This window comes from Lissotriton vulgaris, chromosome 7 (assembly GCF_964263255.1).
Source record: "Lissotriton vulgaris chromosome 7, aLisVul1.2, whole genome shotgun sequence".
Taxonomy (NCBI): Eukaryota; Metazoa; Chordata; class Amphibia; order Caudata; family Salamandridae; genus Lissotriton; species Lissotriton vulgaris.
The window spans coordinates 1,009,041,024-1,009,066,741 of record NC_141695.1 but is presented as its reverse complement, the minus strand read 5'-3'; positions in this window follow the sequence as shown (position 1 = coordinate 1,009,066,741).

Sequence of the window (25,718 nt, the reverse complement as noted above, 5' to 3'; positions counted from 1 at the left end):
GGAGGCCTTTGCATCCTTGACTTTCATGAGCGCAATCCCCGTGCTGTTCCTGTGACCAGGAGCTTCTTTCTCTTCATATGATTGTGTTCGCACGGGTTGCTGCAAGTTCGCACGCGTTTTGTACAATTTCGCAATTTGCGAAATTGTACAAAACCCTCGCGAACTTGCAGAAACCCGTGCGAACATAAAAAAAAATTAAAAATCCGCACGGATTCGCGGATTTTGCGGATTTTGGCAATCCGCAAATTCGCAAATTCGCGGATTGCCAATCCGCAAAATCTGCTCATGCCTAATTTTTCTTCCTTGGGGCAATTATGTCTAAGGATTTGACAATGGCTGTCTCAAAATGTATGGCTGCCTGGTTTACGTTAGTCATTTCAGAGGGAGAAAGGGGGACAAAAGTTGTGGTGAATGACTCAAGGTTTATCTTATTCCATGACCTATTCAGCTTCTGTTCTTTCGTTGGATCAGGTTGGGTTTCTAAATGGCCCATATGAAATTTATTAAGTGGTGGTCGGACCATAGAATGGGGAGAGCGTGGTTGTACGTAATATGATGTGAATTGGTAAATAGCAGATCTAATGTGTGACCGGTGGTATGGGTGGGGCCTATTATCAGTTGGTTTAAGTCCAATGAGTACAAGTTGGTAATTAGGTCTAGTGTGTGGGGGTCAGTTTCGACCTCCGCATGAAAATTAAAATCTCCAAGAAGTATGAAATTATATGCAGCAAGGACGTGTGGTGCAATGGTTTTGCTTAGGTTGTTTGAGAATGGGTTTTGTTTCCTGGGGTCTGTATAGAAGCGCACCTTTCCTTGTTTCATTTCTTGAGCTCTCTATTGTGAAAATACAGATTTCACCCCAATCAGCTTGTGAGCACAACATCAGTGTACAACTGTCATCTTGACAAAAAAATGTATCATTCTTAAGCTGGTGGTCCTCAGGGGATTTCACAACATTCATTTGTTGTAATTGTCAGCCTAGGATCTTTTCTATTTATCAAAATAATCAGACAACAAAGAGACATGTTCGGTATGTTGTTGACCTCTGTATTAGCATCCAAGACATCTCAAAGAATACTTTAAAAAAATAATTAGGATGTTATTTGCATCCTCGTCAATCATGAACTGGGGCTGCTGAAATGTATGACCTTTTATAAACCTGAATCAGAGCCCACCTCAATCATCACAATCTGAAATCTGCAACCGATCCCACGATTTCTAAGATGAATTCAACTTGGAATTGGCAAAAGTTTTAAAGCCTATATCATGTCATCTCTTAATATGTTTAACTAGTTGAAACAGTCCCACACCTTTACAATTATTAAACAAACAAAAGTAGATGCACTCTGCTATATTGTGCGCTTTAGATTTTTTTTGTATAAAGAATACTTATTCCTGAATCATTTATGTTGTGCTTTCTTTGGTGTTCTACTTATTTTTTAAAAGCTGGTAGATGTTCTCCTGATTCCGTAATCATTACATTAAGCAAATATTTATCAGCAGAAGCCTAGTATTTAGGCTAATAATCAGATGGGCTTGAGAGTCCATTAAGGGTGCCTAATAATAGAGTCACAAATTTGATACCAGCAATCTACCATACTTTTCCATTTGCAAGCAATTCAGCTTCAGAAAAGTGCACTGATTAATCCAAATGACATTCTAAAATTGAGCATCCTTTAGATACAAATACTTCTTTGTGGTTGTGATGGGAACAGTGGAGAATAAACATATAAACAGCTGCAAGATTGACATTTTGATCAAAGCTACTCTCCCAATTATAGACAAGAGGTTAATTTCAAATGATTTAACATATTGCAAACTTTATTAAGAGTGTCTATCTAGCTCAACCTAAACAAATCTGAATATTTTTTAGTAAACAAAACCAATCCTCAAATATCAAAATGATTGAGAGTGGCCAAGTCTACCTCTTAATTCCACTGGAAAGTCATGAATATGAGTATTAAACAAAATGATCTCTGAATTTCCATAGTTAAATTTGTTCCCACTAATGTGAGTAAATGTGTGGATATTATGCAATGATGTGGTATATTGGATCTATCAGCTTGCAAATATAGAATCAAGTCTTCTGAAAAAAACTTTTAATTTCACCATAACCACCACTGGAAGCAAAATAGAAGATACATTGCAGAGCAATTAATATGGGAGACATCAGAACCCCCTCACGTATAACTTGGTAAACCTTGTTGTTACGAGCTAAAATAAAATGTATTATAATGGATGCGAGTGCAGGTTTTTTGATAACATTAATAAATTGGTCAGGAAAAGCAAATGGCCATAAAATAGCAAATAATACTGATCAATTCACAGATTTGAAAGTTTTTTCATCACCGATCATAATTTTGAAAATTTGTAATTATACTTTGAATGATTATTTATTTTGTGTATTTATTGCATGTATTAAAAATGTTGTATTTTCCGACATTGATCAGTTTAACAAGAACAATTTGATCTTCGTATATTGAAGGTGATGTGTTCGAGTTAAGATGATTCACCATGACTTTAATAAACATCAATGTTCAATTAGCTAACTGACCTATAGGAATTAAGATCATTTGGAGGCTTCCAGCTCCTTAAATTACAATTTAGCATTCTCTTTAAAAAGAGGTAAGGACTTCTCCCCTCAACTTAGGAGCCGATTAGGATCGCGGACGGAAGCGGGTTCTGTCCACCAAGGAAGCGGCCAAGATACTCCCGAGCGCTCCGCGGATAAACCGCCGTTGCGATTAGGATAATAATGTAACGAAACTCCAACCGCGGCGGACGGACCACATCAAACTCCGTCTGCGGCGGACGGAGTACACCTGAGACCACCGCAAGCAGACGGAACCTAAGAAACATCGCCCGCCGCGGACGAACATGATCGCGGGAACAGGCACAGCCACCGCAATACCTGTGGAGGCTCCGTGCCCGCGATTAGGATAACGCCGTCAGTCCTACGGAACTCACCTCCATCCACGACCGCAGCGGAAACAATGCAACGATAAACGGAGCATCCCAGTGGAAGGACACCACGAACACCATCCCTACCGTCAAACTAATTTCAAAATGGCTGACGGAAGTAAATACAAAACACACTAAACAGGACAACCACCCACCTGAAACACCCACACCAATCACAAGCCACAATGACACCCCCCCAAGCAACTTAAAATCCACACAAGTCAACACACCCACCTAGCACCTGACTGGCAACAACCATTGGGACACAACCACGACACAGAGTATAAAATTATTCCCACCCACTACCACAATCCTTTGCATCACAGCATAGCTGCAAGCAAGAGGCTCAATACGACGAACAGCAGACACAAATTTTACACATACAACCTGCACACAAACACACCCACCACACAAACACCCACCACACCATTCCTACACACCACACACCTGCACATCCCAACCCACTCCACCCACACCTTGAACAGCACACACCATGGCACCAAAGAAAAACCCTAAATTCACTGACACAGAGTTGAAGGTCATGGTGGATGAAATCATCCGTGTCGAACCCCACATTTTCGGCACACTAGTCCAGCAGACCACCGTGGCAACCAAAAACCACATGTGGGACAGGATAGTCAGCCGGGTGAATGCGTCAGGGACCGTGCCACGAACAAAGCACGACATCCAGAGGTGGTGGCACGACCTCAAAACGAGGGTCAAAGGCATCCGTGCAAAAAAAAACCAGCGGGCACACCACAATGGCGGCGGCACACCCCCGGAGCCCCTACCGTATGCAGAATGGGAGGAAAAGGTGCTGGGCATACTGCACCCAGAGAGCCTGGAAGGAATCAACGAGGGAGAAGAGGCTGGTAAGTACAAACCAAGCACCATTATCACACCGACATGGTCTGCCTTACACAACTGAGAAGACACATCTCCCAGGCCCCAACCCATGCATGTGGGCCACATACTCACCAAAATGTGAACGACTCCCAACAGGCCCCCATGTCCACAGGGAGGGTGGTAGTGGGTGGGGTGTGTGAGAGACCAGCACTACAACTCCCAACAGGCCCCCTTGTCCACAGGGAGGGTGGAAGTGGGTGGGGTGAGTGAGAGGTCACTACTACGACTCCCAACAGGCCCCCATGTCCACAGGGAGGATGGTGGGGTGTGTTGAGAGGTGGGAGGGGTGTGTGAGAGGTCACTACTAAGCATGGGCGGAAAATACGTTCCGCTAGCGGATTTTGCGGATTTTCGGTAAATTCGCAATCCGCGAAGGCTCGCGAATTTACCGAAAATCCGCAAATTCGCACGCAGCAGATTTTTTTTTCTTGGTGATACAATTTTGCGGCGTGCGGCGTTCACTTACCGTCATTCAGCGTTTGCCGAGTTGTTTTTCTCTATATTTTGCGAGTGCTGCGCCATTTTGGATCTTGCTGCGGGATCCCGCGGGAGTTTGGCGACCGCGATTACGTCATCGCGGCTTGCCACCTTGCACAGCAAGAGTTTGTCAACGCGAGTACGCCGTGATCACGTATCGCGGGAGTTCGCAATTGCGAACACGTAGATGCGGCGGGCAGCAACAATCTCGCACTCGCGAAAATACAAAATTTGCAATTCTGCACAAGAAATCCACCAGCAAGCAGCATAAACCTTCTGGAAATGATGATTTTTATCAGAATAACTTCTCAGGTTGACATTTGCCTGCACTTTTTTTTGCAAGGAGTCCATTTTGGGGGGGGGGAGAGGAAGGAAGTGCCCCACAGTCTCCAACTTCCTGTTCCTGTCCAGCAGGCTCCTCCCAGTGCTTTCTTCATGTGCTGGTCACTTTCATTCGGATTCTTCACCTGGAAGGATTACTTTTTGTGGATGCTGCTGGATATTTGGATTTGAGGCCTTTTTGACTTTCTTTGGATCACTTTTGGATTAGAAATTTCACAAGTAAGTTTGTTTGGGGCATTACAGTTGCTGCAACTACAATTTTGGAATTTTCGATTTTTGGGCTGTTGTTGGGGCCTTTTGCCCAGGGGTACTCAGTGGTGGGTGGACTGAGTCTTTCTGTGGGGTGTCTTGAATTTAAACATCATGGAGGGCCTGGATGGCTTGGGATTGTGCTGATTTTTCTGTGATTTTCGTTTTTTGGGGCTGTTGTAGTGGCCTTTTCACCAGGGGTAGTGAGTGGTGAATGGGCCTAGTCTTTCTGTGGGGTGTCTTGAATTTAAACATCATGGAGGGCATGGATGGCATTGGATTGTGCTGATTTTTCTGTGTTTTTCGATTTTTTGGGGTGTTCATGGGGACAGGCCATGTGAGTGGGGGGCATTTTGAGTGCTGCTCCAGGCAGGCCCTGGCCATGTGCTGGGAGGCAGGGGGCCATTTTGAATGCAGGCAGTGTTCTTAGGTCTGCAACCATTTTGCCTAGCTTTCAACCTTTATGCCCAGGGGTAGTGAGTGATGCATGGGCCTAGTCTTTCTGTGGGGTGTCTTGAATTTAAACATCATGGAGGGCCTGGATGGCTTGGGATTGTGCTGATTTTTTTATGATTTTCGTTTTTTTGGGCTGTTGTTGTGGCCTTTTCACCAGGGGTAGTGAGTGGTGCATGGGCCTAGTCTTTCGGTGGGGTGTCTTGAATTTATATGTCATGGAGGGCATGGATGGCATGGGATTGTGCTGATTTTTCTGTGTTTTTCGATTTTTTGGGGTGTTCATGGGGACATGCCATGTGGGTGGGGGCCATTTTGAGTGCTGCTACAGGCAGGCCCTGGCCATGTGCTGGGAGGCAGGGGGCCATTTTGAATGCAGGCAGTGTTCTTAGTTCTGCAACCATTTTGCCTAGCTTTCAACCTTTATTCCCAGGGGTAGTGAGTGATGCATGGGCCTAGTCTTTCAGTGGGGTGTCTTGAATTTAAACATCATGGAGGGCCTGGATGGCTTGGGATTGTGCAGATTTTTCTGTGATTTTCGTTTTTTTGGGCTGTTGTGGCCTTTTCACCAGGGGTAGTGAGAGGTGCATGGGCCTAGTCTTTCTGTGGGGTGTCTTGAATTTAAACATCATGGAGGGCATGGATGGCATGGGATTGTGCTGATTTTTCTGTGTTTTTCGATTTTCTGGGGTGTTCATGGGGACAGGCCATGTGGGTGGGGGCCATTTTGAGTGCTGCTACAGGCAGGCCCTGGCCATGTGCTGGGAGGCAGGGGGCCATTTTGAATGCAGGCAGTGTTCTTAGGTCTGCAACCATTTTGCCTAGCTTTCAACCTTTATGCCCAGGGGTAGTGAGTGGTGCATGGGCCTAGTCTTTCTGTGGGGTGTCTTCAATTTAATCATCATGGAGGGCCTGGATGGCTTGGGATTGTGCTGATTTTTCTGTGATTTTCGTTTTTTTGGGCTGTTGTTGTGGCCTTTTCACCAGGAGTAGTGAGTGGTGCATGGGCCTAGTCTTTCTGTGGGGTGTCTTGAATTTAAACATCATGGAGGGCATGGATCGCATGGGATTGTGCTGATTTATCTGTGTTTTTCGATTTTTTGGGGTGTTCATGGGGACAGGCCATGTGGGTGGGGGCCATTTTGAGTGCTGCTACAGGCAGGCCCTGGCCATGTGCTTGGAGGCAGGGGCCATTTTGGAATGCAGGCAGTGTTCTTAGGTCTGCAACCATTTTGCCTAGCTTTCAACCTTTATGCCCAGGGGTAGTGAGTGATGCATGGGCCTAGTCTTTCTGTGGGGTGTCTTGAACTTAAACATCATGGAGGGCCTGGATGGCTTGGGATTGTGCTGATTTTTCTGTGATTTTCGTTTTTTGGGCTGTTGTTGTGGCCTTTTCACCAGGGGTAGTGAGTGGTGCATGTGCCTAGTCTTTCTGTTGGGTGTCTTGAATTTAAACATCATGGAGGGCATGGATGGCATGGGATTGTGCTGATTTTTCTGTGTTTTTCGATTTTTTGGGGTGTTCATGGGGACAGGCCATGTGGGTGGGGGCCATTTTGAGTGCTGCTACTGGCAGGCCCTGGCCATGTGCTGGGAGGCAGGGGTCCATTTTGAATGCAGGCAGTGTTCTTAGGTCTGCAACCATTTTGCCTAGCTTTCAACCTTTATGCCCAGGGGTAGTGAGTGGTGCATGGGTCTAGTCTTTCTGTGGGGTGTCTTGAATTTAAACATCATGGAGGGCCTGGATGGCTTGGGATTGTGCTGATTTTTCTGTGATTTTCGTTTTTTTGGGCTGTTGTTGTGGCCTTTTCACCAGGGGTAGTGAGTGGTGCATGGGCCTAGTCTTTCTGTGGGGTGTCTTAAATTTAAACATCATGGAGGGCATGGATGGCATGGGATTGTGCTGATTTTTCTGTGTTTTTTGATTTTTTGGGGTGTTCATGGGGACAGGCCATGTGGGTGGGGGCCATTTTGAGTGCTGCTACAGGCAGGCCCTGGCCATGTGCTGGGAGGCAGGGGGGCATTTTGAATGCAGGCAGTGTTCTTAGGTCTGCAACCATTTAGCCTAGCTTTCAACCTTTATTCCCAGGGGTAGTGAGTGGTGCATTTGCCTAGTCTTTCTGTGGGGTGTCTTGAATTTAAACATCATGGATGGCCTGGATGGCTTGGGATTGTGCAGATTTTTCTGTGATTTTCGTTTTTTGGGGTGTATATCTGAACTGATGTTCCTCTGTCTTCCATTGCTTTTAGGTGCACAAGACTCAAGAGAACCACCAGTGCCAGGAAGAAGTCCTGCAGCGGTGTGTGTGTGCAGCATAACGTCACGCGACGTGACGTCTGCCCACAGACAACTCTGCAACTCGTGCAACTGCGGCCTGCTGATCTGACCTGCTCTGAAGAAGATGGCCTCAAAAAAAGTTCCCCGTTGCTCCTCTAGCAAGAAAGTTGCCAGTAAGGAGCAGAAGAAGAAAGTTACCAAGGAGACTGGTGTGCTGCCCGCCACATTTTTTGGGAGTAAAAAAAAAAGTACGCCTGCAGCAGCAGCAGGATCTGCTGGGGACCAAGCTTGGAGCAGCACCCCCACTCCATTGGGCTCAGTGCCACCACCACCACCACGCCAACTTAAGTCCAAGCCCTTAAATGCTGCAGAGGCACTTAGTCTAGTTGTTCAATCACCATCGACCAGTGATGTTGGCTCATCGCAAGAAAGTGATTCAGAAAAGGGGGTGATGATGAACAGAGTGTCTGAATTTGGCAGACCACTCTTACCCAGTCCAAAGATCAGGGCTTGATCCATCACCATTTTTTAGCTCACTGCACCATCCCAGCTCAGAACCTGGCTACATGCAAATTAGTCTGTTCCTGTCCCAGTGCATGATGGGAACAGGGCAAACCAAACTACCAAGCCAATTCTTATACTGGGAAGGAAACAAGCTTCCGGGGACCGGTTTCTGGCATTTCAGCCGTCGTCGGCCCGGCTTGCTTGAATCCTGATGGTGCAATGAACAAGGGACTCACATCTGAGTATACCCTTCCACGCTTATGGTGGACAAAATGATTCAGAAAAGGGGGTGATGATGAACAGAGTGTCTGAATTTAGAAGACCAGTCTTACCCAGTCCAAAGATCAGGGCTTGATCCATCACCGTTTTTTAGCTCACTGCACCATCCCAGCTCAGAACCTGGCTACATGCAAATTAGTCTGTTCCTGTCCCAGTGCATGATGGGAACAGGGCAAACCAAACTACGAAGCAAATTCTTATACTGGGAAGGAAACAAGCTTCTGGGGACCGGTTTCTGGCATTTCAGCCATCGTCGGCCTGGCTTGCTTGAATCCTGATGGTGCAATGAGCAAGAGACTCACATCTGAGTATACCCTTCCACGCTTATGGTGGACAAAATGATTCAGAAAAGGGGGTGATGATGAACAGAGTGTCTGAATTTAGCAGACCACTCTTACCCAGTCCAAAGATCAGGGCTTGATCCATCACCGTTTTTTAGCTCACTGCACGATCCCAGCTCAGAACCTGGCTACATGCAAATTAGTCTGTTCCTGTCCCAGTGCATGATGGGAACAGGGCAAACCAAACTACCAAGCCAATTCTTATACTGGGAAGGAAACAAGCTTCCGGGGACCGGTTTCTGGCATTTCAGCCGTCGTCGGCCCGGCTTGCTTGAATCCTGATGGTGCAATGAGCAAGGGACTCACATCTGAGTATACCCTTCCACGCTTATGGTGGACAAAATGATTCAGAAAAGGGGGTGATGATGAACAGAGTGTCTGAATTTAGCAGACCACTCTTACCCAGTCCAAAGATCAGGGCTTGATCCATCACCGTTTTTTAGCTCACTGCACCATCCCAGCTCAGAACCTGGCTACATGCAAATTAGTCTGTTCCTGTCCCAGTGCATGATGGGAACAGGGCAAACCAAACTACCAAGCCAATTCTTACACTGGGAAGGAAACAAGCTTCCGGGGACCGGTTTCTGGCATTTCAGCCGTCGTCGGCCCGGCTTGCTTGAATCCTGATTGTGCAATGAGCAAGGGACTCACATCTGAGTATACCCTTCCACGCTTATGGTGGACAAAATGATTCAGAAAAGGGGGTGATGATGAACAGAGTGTCTGAATTTAGCAGACCACTCTTACCCAGTCCAAAGATCAGGGCTTGACCCATCACCGTTTTTTAGCTCACTGCACCATCCCAGCTCAGAACCTGGCTACATACAAATTAGTCTGTTCCTATCCCAGTGCATGATAGGAACAGGGCAAACCAAACTACCAAGCCAATTCTTATACTGGGAAGGAAACAAGCTTCCGGGGACCGGTTTCTGGCATTTCAGCTGTCGTTGCTTGAATCCTGATGGTGCAATGAGCAAGGGACTCACATCTGAGTATACCCTTCCACGCTTATGGTGGACAAAATGATTCAGAAAAGGGGGTGATGATGAACAGAGTGTCTGAATTTAGCAGACCACTCTTACCCAGTCCAAAGATCAGGGCTTGATCCATCACCGTTTTTTAGCTCACTGCACCATCCCAGCTCAGAACCTGGCTACATGCAAATTAGTCTGTTCCTGTCCCAGTGCATGATGGGAACAGGGCAAACCAAACTACCAAGCGAATTCTTATACTGGGAAGGAAACAAGCTTCCGGGGACCGGTTTCTGGCATTTCAGCCATCGTCGGCCCGGCTTGCTTGAATCCTGATGGTGCAATGAGCAAGGGACTCACATCTGAGTATACCCTTCCACGCTTATGGTGGACAAAATGATTCAGAAAAGGGGGTGATGATGAACAGAGTGTTTTTGGCCACTGTAGGTGTTGTCTCCTTTCTGGTGAAGAATTGGCTTGGTAGTTTAGTCTGCCCTGTTCCCATGATGCACTGGGCCAGGGACAGAATGATTTGCATATAGCCAGGTTCTGAGCTGGGATGGTGCAGTGAGATAAATAACGGTGATAGATCAAGCCCTGTTCTTTGGACTGGGTAAGAGTGGTCTGCTTAATTCAGACACTCTGTTCATCACCACCCCCTTTTCTGAATCGCTTTTGACCACTATAGGTGTGGCAGGGTATACTCAGACATGAGTCCCTTTCTCACTGCACCATCAGGATTCAAGCAAGCCGGGCCGAAGACGGCTGAAATGCCAGAAACCGGTCCCCAGTAGCTTGTCTCCTTTCTGGTGAAGAATTGGCTTGGTAGTTTAGTCTGCCCTGTTCCCAAGATGCACTGGGCCAGGGACAGACTGATTTGCATATAGCCAGGTTCTGAGCTGGCATGGTGCAGTGAGATAAATAACGGTGATGGATCAAGCCCTGATCTTTGGACTGGGTAAGAGTGGTCTGCTTAATTCAGACACTCTGTTAATCACCACCCCCTTTTCTGAATCGTTTTTGGCCACTATAGGTGTGGCAGGGTATACTCAGACATGAGTCCCTTTCTCATTGCACCATCAGGATTCAAGCAAGCCGGGCCGAAGACGGCTGAAATGTCAGAAACCGGTCTCCGGTAGCTTGTCTCCTTTCTGGTGAAGAATTGGCTTGGTAGTTTAGTCTGCCCTGTTCCCATGATGCACTGGGCCAGGGACAGACTGATTTGCATATAGCCAGGTTCTGAGCTGGGATGGTTCAGTGAGATAAATAACGGTGATGGATCAAGCCCTGATCTTTGGACTGGGGAAGAGTGGTCTGCTTAATTCAGACACTCTGTTCATCACCACCCCCTTTTCTGAAAAGTTTTTGGCCACTATAGGTGTGGCAGGGTATACTCAGACATGAGTCCCTTTCTCACTGCACCATCAGGATTCAAGCAAGCCGGGCCGAAGACGGCTGAAATGCCAGAAACCGGTCCCCGGTAGCTTGTCTCCTTTCTGGTGAAGAATTGGCTTGGTAGTTTAGTCTGCCCTGTTCCCATGATGCACTGGGCCAGGGACAGACTGATTTGCATATAGCCAGGTTCTGAGCTGGGATTGTGCAGTGAGATAAATAACGGTGATGGATCAAGCCCTGATCTTTGGACTGGGTAAGAGTGGTCTGCTTAATTCAGACACTCTGTTCATCACCACCCCCTTTTCTGAATCGTTTTTGGCCACTATAGGTGTGGCAGGGTATACTCAGACATGAGTCCCTTTCTCACTGCACCATCAGGATTCAAGCAAGCCGGGCCGAAGACGGCTAAAATGCCAGAAACCGGTCCCCCGTAGCTTGTCTCCTTTCTGGTGAAGAATTGGCTTGGTAGTTTAGTCTGCCCTGTTCCCATGATGCACAGGGCCAGGGACAGACTGATTTGCATATAGCCAGGTTCTGAGCTGGCATGGTGCAGTGAGATAAATAACGGTGATGGATCAAGCCCTGATCTTTGGACTGGGTAAGAGTGGTCTGCTTAATTCAGACACTCTGTTCATCACCACCCCCTTTTCTGAATCGTTTTTGGCCACTATAGGTGTGGCAGGGTATACTCAGACATGAGTCCCTTTCTCACTTCACCATCAGGATTCATGCAAGCCGGACCGAAGACGGCTGAAATGCCATAAACCGGTCCCCGGTAGCTTGTCTCCTTTCTGGTGAAGAATTGGCTTGGTAGTTTAGTCTGCCCTGTTCCCATGATGCACTGGGCCAGGGACAGACTGATTTGCATATAGCCAGGTTCTGAGCTGGGATGGTTCAGTGAGATAAATAACGGTGATGGATCAAGCCCTGATATTTGGACTGGGTAAGAGTGGTCTGCTTAATTCAGACACTCTGTTCATCACCACCCCCTTTTCTGAATCGTTTTTGGCCACTATAGTTGTGGCAGGGTATACTCAGACATGAGTCCCTTTCTCACTGCACCATCAGGATTCAAGCAAGCCGGGCCGAAGACGGCTGAAATGCTAGAAACCGGTCCCCGGTAGCTTGTCTCCTTTCTGGTGAAGAATTGGCTTGGTAGTTTAGTCTGCCCTGTTCCCATGATGCACTGGGCCAGGGACAGACTGATTTGCATATAGCCAGGTTCTGAGCTGGGATGGTGCAGTGAGATAAATAACGGTGATAGATCAAGCCCTGATCTTTGGACTGGGTAAGAGTGGTCTGCTTAATTCAGACACTCTGTTCATCACCACCCCCTTTTCTGAATCGTTTTTGGCCACTATAGGTGTGGCAGGGTATACTCAGACATGAGTCCCTTTCTCACTGCACCATCAGGATTCAAGCAAGCCGGGCCGAAGACGGCTGAAATGCCAGAAACCGGTCCCCGGTAGCTTGTCTCCTTTCTGGTGAAGAATTGGCTTGGTAGTTTAGTCTGCCCTGTTCCCGTGATGCACTGGGCCAGGGACAGACTGATTTGCATATAGCCAGGTTCTGAGCTGGGATGGTGCAGTGAGATAAATAACCGTGATGGATCAAGCCCTGATCTTTGGACTGGGTAAGAGTGGTCTGCTTAATTCAGACACTCTGTTCATCACCACCCCCTTTTCTGAATCGTTTTTGGCCACTATAGGTGTGGCAGGGTATACTCAGACATGAGTCCCTTTCTCACTGCACCATCAGGATTCAAGCAAGCCGGGCCGAAGACGGCTGAAATGCCAGAAACCGGTCCCCAGTAGCTTGTCTCCTTTCTGGTGAAGAATTGGCTTGGTAGTTTAGTCTGCCCTGTTCCCATGATGCACTGGGTCAGGGACAGACTGGTTTGCATATAGCCAGGTTCTGAGCTGGGATGGTGCAGTGAGATAAATAACGGTGATGGATCAAGCCCTGATCTTTGGACTGGGTAAGAGTGGTCTGCTTAATTCAGACACTCTGTTCATCACCACCCCCTTTTCTGAATCGTTTTTGGCCACTATAGGTGTGGCAGGTTATACTCAGACATGAGTCCCTTTCTCACTGCACCATCAGGATTCAAGCAAGCCGGGCCGAAGACGGCTGAAATGCCATAAACCGGTCCCCGGTAGCTTGTCTCCTTTCTGGTGAAGAACTGGCTTGGTAGTTTAGTCTGCCCTGTTCCCATGATGCACTGGGCCAGGGACAGACTGATTTGCATATAGCCAGGTTCTGAGCTGGGATGGTGCAGTGAGATAAATAACGGTGATGGATCAAGCCCTGATCTTTGGACTGGGTAAGAGTGGTCTGCTTAATTCAGACACTCTGTTCATCACCACCCCCTTTTCTGAATTGTTTTTGGCCACTATAGGTGTGGCAGGGTATACTCAGACATGAGTCCCTTTCTCACTGCACCATCAGGATTCAAGCAAGCCGGGCCGAAGACGGCTGAAATGCCATAAACCGGTCCCCGGTAGCTTGTCTCCTTTCTGGTGAAGAATTGGCTTGGTAGTTTAGTCTGCCCTGTTCCCATGATGCACTGGGCCAGGGACAGACTGATTTGCATATAGCCAGGTTCTGAGCTGGGATGGTGCAGTGAGATAAATAACAGTGATGGATCAAGCCCTGATCTTTGGACTGGGTAAGAGTGGTCTGCTTAATTCAGACACTCTGTTCATCACCACCCCCTTTTCTGAATCGTTTTTGGCCACTATAGGTGTGGCAGGGTATACTCAGACATGAGTCCCTTTCTCACTGCACCATCAGGATTCAAGCAAGCCGGCCCGAAGACGGCTGAAATGCCAGAAACCGGTCCCCGGTAGCTTGTCTCCTTTCTGGTGAAGAATTGGCTTGGTAGTTTAGTCTGCCCTGTTCCCATGATGCACTGGGCCAGGGACAGACTGATTTGCATATAGCCAGGTTCTGAGCTGGGATGGTGCAGTGAGATAAATAACGGTGATGGATCAAGCCCTGATCTTTGGACTGGGTAAGAGTGGTCTGCTTAATTCAGACACTCTGTTCATCACCACCCACTTTTCTGAATCGTTTTTGGCCACTATAGGTGTGGCAGGGTATACTCAGACATGAGTCCCTTTCTCACTGCACCATCAGGATTCAAGCAAGCCGGGCCGAAGACGGCTGAAATGCCAGAAACCGGTCCCCGGTAGCTTGTCTCCTTTCTGGTGAAGAATTGGCTTGGTAGTTTAGTCTGCCCTGTTCCCATGATGCACTGGGCCAGGGACAGACTGATTTGCATATAGCCAGGTTCTGAGCTGGGATGGTGCAGTGAGATAAATAACGGTGATGGATCAAGCCCTGATCTTTGGACTGGGTAAGAGTGGTCTGCTTAATTCAGACACTCTGTTCATCACCACCCCCTTTTCTGAATCGTCATCGCAAGACAGTAGCAACAATGTCCCTCAATCAACACAGGTTGTTGTAACTCATCTGACGAGTGTTGAACAACCACAGCCGCAACAACAACCACATGTGCAAGTACAATCCCAAGTACAAGTGGAAGGAGAGGCAGCGCAAGGAGATGTGCAAGCAGAGGTGCATGGAGGGTCACAAGTTCCCACAATAGTTGTTCTCCCTGAAGTAGGGGCACATCAGGAAATCGACAATCAAGGCGAGGTATCATTTGAGGAAGCCACTCCTCCTGATGATCATTCATTGTCTTCCACACTCCTAGCAAGGAAAAGATCAAGGTTGGTGTCTACATCTTCTTCAAGCACACCTCCTTCTGATGATATGGATCAAAATTGGGAACCAGCACCACTGCCGTCTGAGAGTGAGGCACACCATGATCTGACAAAGGTAGTTAAGCGAAAAAGGAAGCTCGTCCAAAGTCTCATACCTATGGAGTGTGATGAGGCTCAACAAGAAGTGGCGGATACTGCTGCTGATGAAGACTTTCACGACGACGACGCAGTCATCATAGGCTTCACTCTAGCCTCAGCGGGCATGCAGCAAACAGACATTTTGACCCTAGCCCGAGAAGCTGCTGAGCGTGATGATGCTGTTGTCGACGAGGAGGCAATGGAAACACCAAAATTATTGGAGTTAACTAGTACACCAACACCTACCGCTTCCATATTTCTTCCCGCCAGAAGGGACCTCCATCCACCTCGACCTCAATTAGTGGTGGTGAAAGTGCACAACGTAGTAAAGTTCGGCAATCCACATCCTCCACTTCATCTGACATTAGCAGCATGACCACCACCAGTATCGCCGCCTCCTCCGGCCCCCACAGACAATTCAAGTCCCCAGTTTGGGACTTCTTTAGTGCTTGCCCAAAAAGGGAAAACTTCGCCATTTGTAGCATTTGTAAGCATGCAGTTAGTCATGGTAAGTTTGGTACCAACTATGGTACCGGAGGCCAGAGAGGTCATCTTAGGAGACAGCACGCTGTCCAATGGTTTGCGCACCTAAAGGAGATCAAGGAAGCCCGAATTGCAAGTCAAGAAAACGTTGATGTTTCATCTGATGATGACGAGGAGGAAGAAAACGTGTCAAACACTTCACTTACACCCAGTACCCCTGTCAGCAGCACACCCCATGTGAGCCACACTAAGAGTGTGGGAGAGAGTGAGACACCAATGCGAAAAAGTTCATCAGCGAGCGTAACTGGGTCAAAGAAATCATCATCATCATCCCGTAAATGCTTGGTCCAGGGTAACATTAGAAACATGCTTTTTTCAGACGCATCATATGAACGCAACCACCCACTGACGCGTCTGTATAACACTAAGCTGGCTAAAATGCTAGCTCTGGACCTTTTCCCTTTTTCTTTTGTAGAAGGGGTTGGTTTTCTAGAATTAGTGGCAGCGCTCTGCCCTAAATGGAAGGTTCCTAGCCGGTTCTATTTTGCCAGAGTTGCGGTTCCAGCACTACATGAAGATGTGCTGGAGGTGATTGGGGCAGCTTTGCAGAAGAGTGCTGTTCACCCTATACATCTGACAACAGACATGTGGACCAGTGGCGCAGGCGCTGATTACATGTACATCACTGCACACTGGGTCTCTTTTTCAGGGGCTAAAGCAAAGCTAAACGCAGGTGTTGACCCGGACCAAGTTTTTAAAGCTGCTCGGAAACATGCAACACTAGCCATGTTTGGCTTGGAGAAACGTCACACAGCAGAAAACATTTTGAATGAGTTTAACACAAAGGTCTTTCACTGGCTGTCCCCAAAAAAACACCAGATTGGTTATGTTTCCACGGATAATGGTGCCAATGTAGTTAAGGCCATGGAGCTGGGTGAGTATTTCAGAGTGCTGTATAAACCTGGTTGTTAAAAAATTATTGAGTGATGAAGACAGTCCAGCGTGCGAGTTAGTGGTCATCTGCCGAAGAATGGGCAACCATTTCAGCCATTCTTTTAAGGCCTGGAAGCATCTGAGGAGCCTGCTACATGAACGTCAAATGCCAGTGAAAAGACTCATCCAGGAGGTGGCAACACGTTGGAACTCAACCTTCTACATGCTTGAGCGTCTGTATGAGCAGTATACGGTACTCGATCACTATTTCTTAACAGTGGGTACAGCTCAGAAGGACCTGAGGCTAGATGCGGCGCAATGGGACCTAGTTAAAAGCCTGACAGACATGCTTCGTCCTTTTGAGGTCTTCACGCGTTCAGTCAGCAAGGAGGACTGTAATTTGGGAAAAGCTATCCCATTGTTGTGCATGCTGGAACACCAACTGAAGGCGGTGCCTTCTATGTTTGAAAAAGATGAAGAAAAGAAAGACGCTTTTCTTTTGGCGGAGAAATTATTAGAGCGCCTACTTGGTGATGAACGTCTTAAAATGATCCACACAGAACAGCATTCCATTTGTGCTACTATTCTGGATCCACGCTACAAAAAGGCGCTGGCAGGCCAGGCATTCTTTCCTTTTGGTGATCAATATGTTACAAAGTACAAACGTTGGCTAGCCTTGTCAGCCAAGATGGTTTGAAAGAGAACGGCAGCAAATTGAAGGAAAAGGCAGTACATCAGCATCAGCAGGCCATCCCAAGTCAAAAGAATCCACTTCTGCACCTGTGGCTGTGGCACAAGTGACCTCTCAGCCGTTAAAGACACCGGCAACCAGATCATCTGCACCAGACACAACAGTAACATTGGATGCAGAAGAGGATTGGCTAACTCGGCTTGGGTTTGGTTCTCAAAAGGTCACAGCAAAAAGTAAGCAAAGTGGAGGAACCTTGGAGGACCTTGAGTCGATGGTGCAGGACTATCTGAATGACTCAACAGAGGTCTATGTTAATGCTGACCCATTGGCGTATTGGCATGGGAAAAAAGAATTGTGGGCACAGCTCTCCAACCTGGCTATAAACTACTTGTCTTGCCCACTCGCAAGCGTGTCTTCTGAACGTGTTTTCAGTGCTGCTGGTGGCATTGTAACTTCCAAACAGAGCCGCCTCTCGCCCAAAAATGTGGAGAGGTTAACAATGATCAAGATGAATCAGCACCTCATACCACCAGATTACAAAGTACGAGAAAGCACGCCGGATGAAGACGATGTGGACAGCAACGTAGATGAGGGAATTTCTTCTCTGTTAGGTGACACTGACCTCTCCCTGCCTGAATTTGCAGAGTATGATGACGAAGCCTTATTCTTATTCACTGACACCGAGCCCTGAAAATGAGACAATGAATCAATAACTTTCTTTTTCGTCCTTATTCACTTTTATTCCTGTGTGTCTGTCTTTCTTTGTTGTGCACAGTTAATATAATTCCCACTTTAATCACCTAATCACAAAAACAAGCCCATCAGCAGAACTGTCTTCACTTGTTTGCTTATTGATTTGAAGGAGCCGCAGTCTGCATTCCTCAGGTTCACAAGTTCACAAGAACATGCTCCTCTATCCTCCTCCTCCAGACTCCTATTTCCCTCAAAGCAGAGGGCTGGATTGCGCCCAATGAAGAAAGACTCTGCACTTGTGGGGGTGTTCTACTTCTTTGCGGGTGTGTTGACGGCTCTGGGGTCATTGCTGGGAAGCTCTAATACCGGATAAAAGTGGTTTGTACCTAATCGGAGGCGATTTTTTTTTTGCGTTTTTGCTGACTTGCTTGCCTTTCAGGTGCTGTTTGGGGGGGTTCCAGGTGTTTGTGGGTGAGTTTTGGGGTCTGGGAGCACTGCCGGGACAGTCTAATTTTGATTGCATTTGCTTTTCAGGAAATCCATGGTGGAAAACGGGAGTTATGACCTAGCTGCACAGTGCGTTTGGACCGAAGGCCGAGAAATATTGTAAGTATGAGATTTTCCTTTTTGGCTGTTTGGAGGTATTGTGCTTTTTTGCAGGTGGGTTGGCGGGTCTTGGGGCATTGCTGGGAAGGTCTAATACCGTATAGAAGTGGTTTGTACAAAATCCATGCAGAATTTTTTTTTGCTATTTCTGACATTTTGCTCAATGTAGCGTTTTCGGGGGCCTGTTTGGGGGGCTTCCTGGTGTTTGTGGGTGGCTTTCAGGGTCTGGGAGCACTGCTGGCTATGGATACTTTAGATTGCAAGAGGTTTGAAGCAAATCCATGGTGGCAGAGGGGAGTTAGGGCCTAGCTGCAGAGCACGCGCGGAGTGATTTTGGAAATTGCCAAAAAAATGACTAAGTCCCCATTTTTGTACTTTTGCTTTTTGGCTGTTTGGGGGTCTTCTACTAGTTTTCGCCTGGGTTGACGGCTCTGGGGCCATTGCTGGAAAGCTCTAATACCGGATAAAAGTGGTTTGGACCAAATCGGAGGCGAAATGTTTTTTGCGTTTTTGCTGACTTGCTTGCCTTTCAGGTGCTGTTTGGGGGGTTTCCGGGTGTTTGTGGGTGAGTTTTGGGGTCTGGGAGCACTGCTGGGACAGTCTAATTTTGATTGCATTTGCTTTTCAGGAAATCCGTGGTGGAAAACGGGAGTTATGACCTAGCTGCACAGAGCGTTTGGACCGAAGGCCGAGAAATATTGTAAGTATGAGATTTTCCTTTTTGGCTGTTTGGGGGTGTTGTGCTTTTTTGAGGGTGGGTTGGCGGGTCTTGGGGCATTGCTGGGAAGGTCTAATACCGGATAGAAGTGGTTTGTACAAAATCCATGCAGAATTTTCTTTTGCTATTTCTGACATTTTGCTCAATGTTGCGTTTTCGGGGGCCTGTTTGGGGGGCTTCCTGGTGTTTGTGGGTGGGTTTTGGGGTCTGGGAGCACTGCTGGCTACGGATACTTTAGATTGCAAGATGTTTGAAGCAAATCCATGGTGGCAGAGGGGAGTTAGGGCCTAGCTGCAGAGCAGGCGCGGAGTGATTTTGGAAATTGCCAAAAAAATGACTAAGTCCCCATTTTTGTACTTTTGCTTTTTGGCTGTTTGGGGGGTCTTCTACTAGTTTTCGCCTGGGTTGACGGCTCTGGGGCCATTGCTGGGAAGCTCTAATGCCGGTTAAAAGTGGTTTGGACCAAATCGGAGGCAAATTTATTTTTGCGTTTTTGCTGACTTGCTTGCCTTTCAGGTGCTGTTTGGAGGGGTTCCGGGTGTTTGTGGGTGAGTTTTGGGGTCTGGGAGCACTGCTGGGACAGTCTAATTTTGATTGGATTTGCTTTTCAGGAAATCCGTGGTGGAAAACGGGAGTTATGACCGAGCTGCACAACGCGTTTGGACCGAAGGCCGAGAAATATTGTAAGTATGAGATTTTCCTTTTTGGCTGTTCGGGGGTGTTGTGCTTTTTTGAGGGTGGGTTGGTGGATCTTGGGGCATTGCTGGGAAGGTCTAATACTGGATAGAAGTGGCTTGGACAAAATCCATAAGGAAAAGCCTTTTGGCACTCTTTGTAACTTAGGGTTCGTTAGGGTTAGCCCTAGCAGCAGGATTGCATGTGTTTCGGGGTGTTCTAGATTTTTTCAACTGAGTTCTGGGGGTCTTAGAGCACTCGTGGGAATGTGTAATTTTGGTTGCAAGTCATTTGAAGAAAATCCATGGTGGGAAAGGGGGGATTTGGCATAGTTAAAGAAAGCCTTTGCCACTATTCTTAACTTAGGGCTCGTTAGGGTTAGCAGTATTTCTATTGCATGTGTTTGGGTGGGGGGGTTTTCGAGTCTTGGAGCGATGCTGGCTATGGTAACCTTACTTGCTTGCAAGTGGTTTGAATACAATCCACGGTGGGTAAGGGGGTATTTGGGCCTACTTTTACTTTCAAAGTACATTTTGTCACCAGTTTTCTGCTAGGCCTCATTTTTTGAGATCTGATTGGGGGTCTTCTACATTTTTGCGACTGGCTTTAGTAGGGGTCTGGGTGGGAGCCCTGCTGGGAAGGTCTAATTTTGTTCTAAAACACAGTTTACAGTACACCTAGCTTGAGGGGAAAGATCCGCTAAATTAATTTGCCCATACTTATTTATCCTTCAAAAGGAGACTCAGACAGAGTACGCACTTTCAAAAATATTGTACTGTCTATTAGGAAACTCAAAGTGTGACTTTTTGCACTACACAGCGTACATACCTTATATTTATTTATCAGTGGTGTTGTAATATCACTTCCTGTTTTTCGTTCAATAATTACAGGCCGGGTTTCAGTCTGTGCAATGGGGAAAAAAGGATGTAGTCAGGCTTCACATTAGCGAGCCGCAATTCAGCATCCGCCAGGCAGGCAGTGGACAGGGTGTCTTCTGGTCATCAACATTGATGGACGAAGCGTCAGCTGGAATGGAGGAGTGCCGCTAATAAGAGGAATGGTTTGCTGCATGCAAATTAGTTACCAAATTCAACAGGACAACTACAACAACATACAGATACAGTATCCATTGTTTTCTTCTACGAGTGTGACAGCATTTCTTGGATCTCTCTCTGCTTCAAAATTGATCCCTACAGCCATTCTATAGGTTTTACTTCGGCTATTTTTTAAACCTAATTTAATGTAGCCCTGTACTGTTGCATTCTGTCATTCACGGTTGTCGAAAGTACTACTTACTTTTCAGTAACAATGCATTCAGTAGTGCATGCACTTCCTTTATGTCACGTAAAAGATTTATGGTTAGCTTTGTACCCAAAGATTTCTTTATGTTCAATTATTGTTTGTCCATGCTGTGCTTTTTTTTTTTCTCTCAACAAAACCTACCCAAAAAGAAACCCCCATTCCCATCCATTTTCCAAACCCTAACCCTCTTCCCCCGGGCTGTGTGGTTTTGATTGATGTGTGACTAAATGACATCAATAATTCCACACACTTGCTGGGGAGGATAAGGTCATAGCAACAGGCTGGTGAAGGAATCCGAGGATATATTCTAGACTTACTCAGCTTCAGTACTATTTCTTGTAGTAGTAGCCAATGTCAAAGAAATTCAACGCAAGTACTAGTTATACTTTCAATACTTTACCATTTGTTAGGCTACATTGTGGCACTGTTCTAGTGTACTGTCACCTGCTATATTCTCTATTGTACCGTTGTAATGCTACAGTAAGGACAAACCAGGTTTCATTTTCTTTTTTTCCATAGGCATGCAACTGCCACTGTGTCACACCACTAGTACCACCGCAATGAGGACATTTCATCCGCCCAGGATTGCCAACCTTAATCGCCATTTCCCGTGGAGCCAGCCCTGGGCCTAGCCCTACTTTCAAACACAAATTACAGGTAAGATAAGCGTTTGGTGGGAGGTAGTATAATATAGTATTAGGAGAGACGAGAGATTGACGGTAGTAGTACTAAAGTCCTAGCACTCTTGAATTCACTTACTCTGTGAGAGGCACTTAGTTTTGAAAACAGCTGGGCAAATAATTACACAACTTGAATCAAGATGCCACTTAAGTGTCACCAAAACAAAGTTACTGTTAAACCCCCACCCTCCAGCCTCAAAAGCAGTAAAAAAAACACGTATGCTAAGATAGAGTTTAAAAAATATTTATATCCCTGACAAAAATAATCTCCCACAAGACCCAACCCACCCCCACTCCCTAACCCCAATGAATGTCCGTGAAAAGTCCAAAAAAGTGGAAAAAACCCAACTCCCAATTCCCACCCCCCAGAAGTCTTTAATAAAGGGGCAAGGGACAGTCTCCTCCTACTGCTGGCTGCTGCTGTTGAATTTCCGGGCCAGGTCGGAATGCTCCTTGCGGAGGGTCTCGAGCAGGGTTTTGGTGTTGAGCAGCTCCTGCTCGAGGTAGGAAACCCTCAGGGAAAGGCGGTGCATACGTTTCTTCCAACTGCTGTGGGGGACAGCTGATTTCTTCGCACGGCGGTGGTGGGTGGCTGCGGTACCCCGGCTCCATACCGCTGGAGACCTGCGCCGTCTGGGTGACCCAGGGAGCGCAGAGGAGGATGCAGCAGTCCCTGTAGATGTAGTGGTAGACTGCGTGTCCCCTTCCTCCTGGGCCACCAGCCGCCGATATTCAGCGACAGTGGCCTCCAGCCTCCGTTGCCGGGCCCGTGTAGCCAGCTCCTTCCGGCTTGGTTTGGAAGGAGCATCTATATGAAGAAAGAAAGACATAGTCTGTAACCAATGCTCTTTAAGATTAACAAAAAATGATTCAGCAGAAAGTTGTGTCACAGTAGAACTAGCAACTTGCAAGTGCAGTACATAACTATTGTGGCCAGTATCTATCTAACCTCCCACTTCTTCACCCTTGCACTAACATAAGTGGGAGTTTAAGGAATCAATTCTACGAGCACTATGGACTCACTCCATTAGAGTCGACTATGACAGTACACCAGTCTTCTTCTTCTTCTTCTCTCTTGTTTAGCAAAATTGGTACGTTAACTTCTGCAAGCCGGCATCATGCCAGCGCAGTCAACTTGCACCCGAGGTAAACAGACGCCCGCCATGATGAGTGAGACAGACTTGCGTTACTGTACCAGTCCAGTACATACAGGTGGTGATGCTGTTACTTTTCTATTACGGGTGGCACTGAGAATACACTGTTACAAGGGCTACTGCTTAATTAATTTAAGTTTCACCCTACAGTGCCAATGAATACTAGAAAAGGAAAATGAAGAAGATAAATAATCTGATTATCTATCACTGCACATGGTATGTATTTACTTACATATGGGATGACTTTAGGTGCTTTGCTTTTTATTGAGTGAACAGTGATACATCCACACATGAATGACCGAGTTCTACTAAACTTATTAACAGAGGTAGTGAGTGGCCATCGTAATAGCCGGATATATGCTGTGCTTGCAATACAAACTACTGCTACTATGCATGGCAGTATTCGGACAAAATTACAACTTCTTTTCCTTGCCTTTCCTACACTGGGACGGACGTACGGGTGCGGAGTTACATGCTCTTCAAAGTAACACTTAGTTCATCCAGTGACCGTCTACTCTCTCTAGATACACATATGCTATCTAAGAGTCAGATAGTACCATGATCCAGGCATCCATCCATTCAAACTATGGGGCAGATTAGGATTGCGGATTCCTACATCCTCCGGGCCGGCGGAATCCACCGCCGGCCCGGAGGATGCGGGAAATCCGCAGCGGACTGAAAAAGACCCCCCGCCACATTAGGATGGCTGGGGGATCATTTTTCAGTCCGCAGCTTTTCCGCCGCGGTCGCCTCCCGTCCGCGGCGGAAAAGCACTAACATGGCTGGCGGTGTCTGTCAGACACCGCCAGCCATATTAGGATGTCTGGAGGAACACATGCCTTTACACGGCGGCATTTCCGACGTGCAAAGGCATACGGATTTTTGTTTGGGGGCCCGTTGCAGGCCCCCAGAGGTGAAGGGGGAGTGGGGGGTGCACATGGGGGGTACCTGCATTTGCCTGCACAAAGCGGCAGGCACCACGCGGTGCCTGCCGCTTTGTGCATGCAAATGTACAACTTACATTTTTATCATTGTGGCGGGTGCTGCTTCAAGCAGCACCCGCCACAATGATAAAAATACAGGATGTGACCGCCAGGGTGGCGGTCACATCCTAATTACCACGTAGGGACCGCCACTGCACCTGCGGACGGTCCGTCCTACTCTATGGTGGCGGACGGGCTCAGGTCCGTCTGCCATCATAATAGGCCCCTAAATGTCAATCATTCTTCTTGATGTCTCTCATCTGGACAAACCTTACGTTTTCTCACGGGGAGCAGCACACTATGCAGTCTGCAATCTCAATAAGTAAGGAATATAAGAGCTTACCACTGCCCGCCACTACTGTGGCAACCCGCACAGCAGTTTGGTCCGGCTCAGGCACTTGTACCGCCTCCTCCCCAGAGCTTCCCTCCTCCACCTCCGCGCTGGGCCCAGCACCAGATGTTCCACCTACAAAGTACATTTAAGAATGTTAGATGTCATAGACATACACCACTCACTAGCATTTTGTCTAGGAATGAAGAAATGTGAATACAGAAACCAATCTAATAATTTGTGACTGTCTACTCTAAAGTAAAATTTTCCAGTGAAGGGTCTTGTCTTGCTGCACTTTTTGGCACAACTGATGAATGCTTGCTTTTTAACACGCACCATTTTTCTCATAACAGACAGAAGCTTCACTTCTAAGAAAAAATCATCATCATCACCACTAGGACAGGGGGACCAACGATTCATCACCAAAAAGAAAAATTAAAGTTCAAACCAGGTGAGGGCTCGGCTCGCCCACAATAAATGTGTGAAATAAATCACTATTAGCACTTTTCCATTTTTAATCAACTGTTTCTGTTTTATGACAAGCTTGATTTTAATAAATATTTTTACTTTTAATAAAGCTTTAAAACTTAAATAGACTCTGTGGTTTTTGGTCATGAGTGAATGAGCAAAAGGTTTTGCAATTTGCAAGCATGAGCCCGTGCCTCTGACACTTCTGGACTCTGACTCCGTACTCTTGTCCTGCGTTGGATATTCATTCATCATTGGGGATCAATCATCGATGAATTCGGGAGCTAAATGACTCTGCCACACTATCTAGTCAGTAAGGAAATTGGGGGTACTTCAAAGTCTGATATCACTGAGGTATGTGGAAAGTCTACCTGCGCCTATTATAATTGATAAACAATGCACTATTTAGTGTCCATAGTTCTGTTTGTGCAGATTTGTCCCTGCAACAGTAGTAGAATGGATTGTCCTCCTATCCAAACCAAAAGTAAAGTAGTATCTTATTCATTCTTGGTGGTCATTCACCTTTTTATTTTTGGCAATTGTCAAAGCATAAACATTTAGAAGACTTGAAAAGACATTATGGACAATCCCATAGGACTGCACTCAGTGCAGAGAGCTATTGCTGACTAGAATGGGAGTCTAATGGAATTGCCAAATGTGCAATCTTACTTAGCTACACAGACAGACTAATAAGAATAATCTAGTAATACCACAGGGAGTCATAGTCGAGGCAGGATAAGAATTTAGATACAGTCTACAAGAAGATCAAAGACGATTTAGAAAAAATCTAATGAGGAACGCTAGGAAAAAATACGTACTCTATATTAAAATTAAAACTTACCGGGGCCAGCAAAGGAGCCCTCGCCTGACCGATCCTGTTCAGCAGCAGCAGCAGCCTCCTCCAATGCCCTCTTGCCCCGGGGGGGAGCTGATGTACAACATGAATGGAAGAAAGACCAGAAAACATGGATGAGATTTG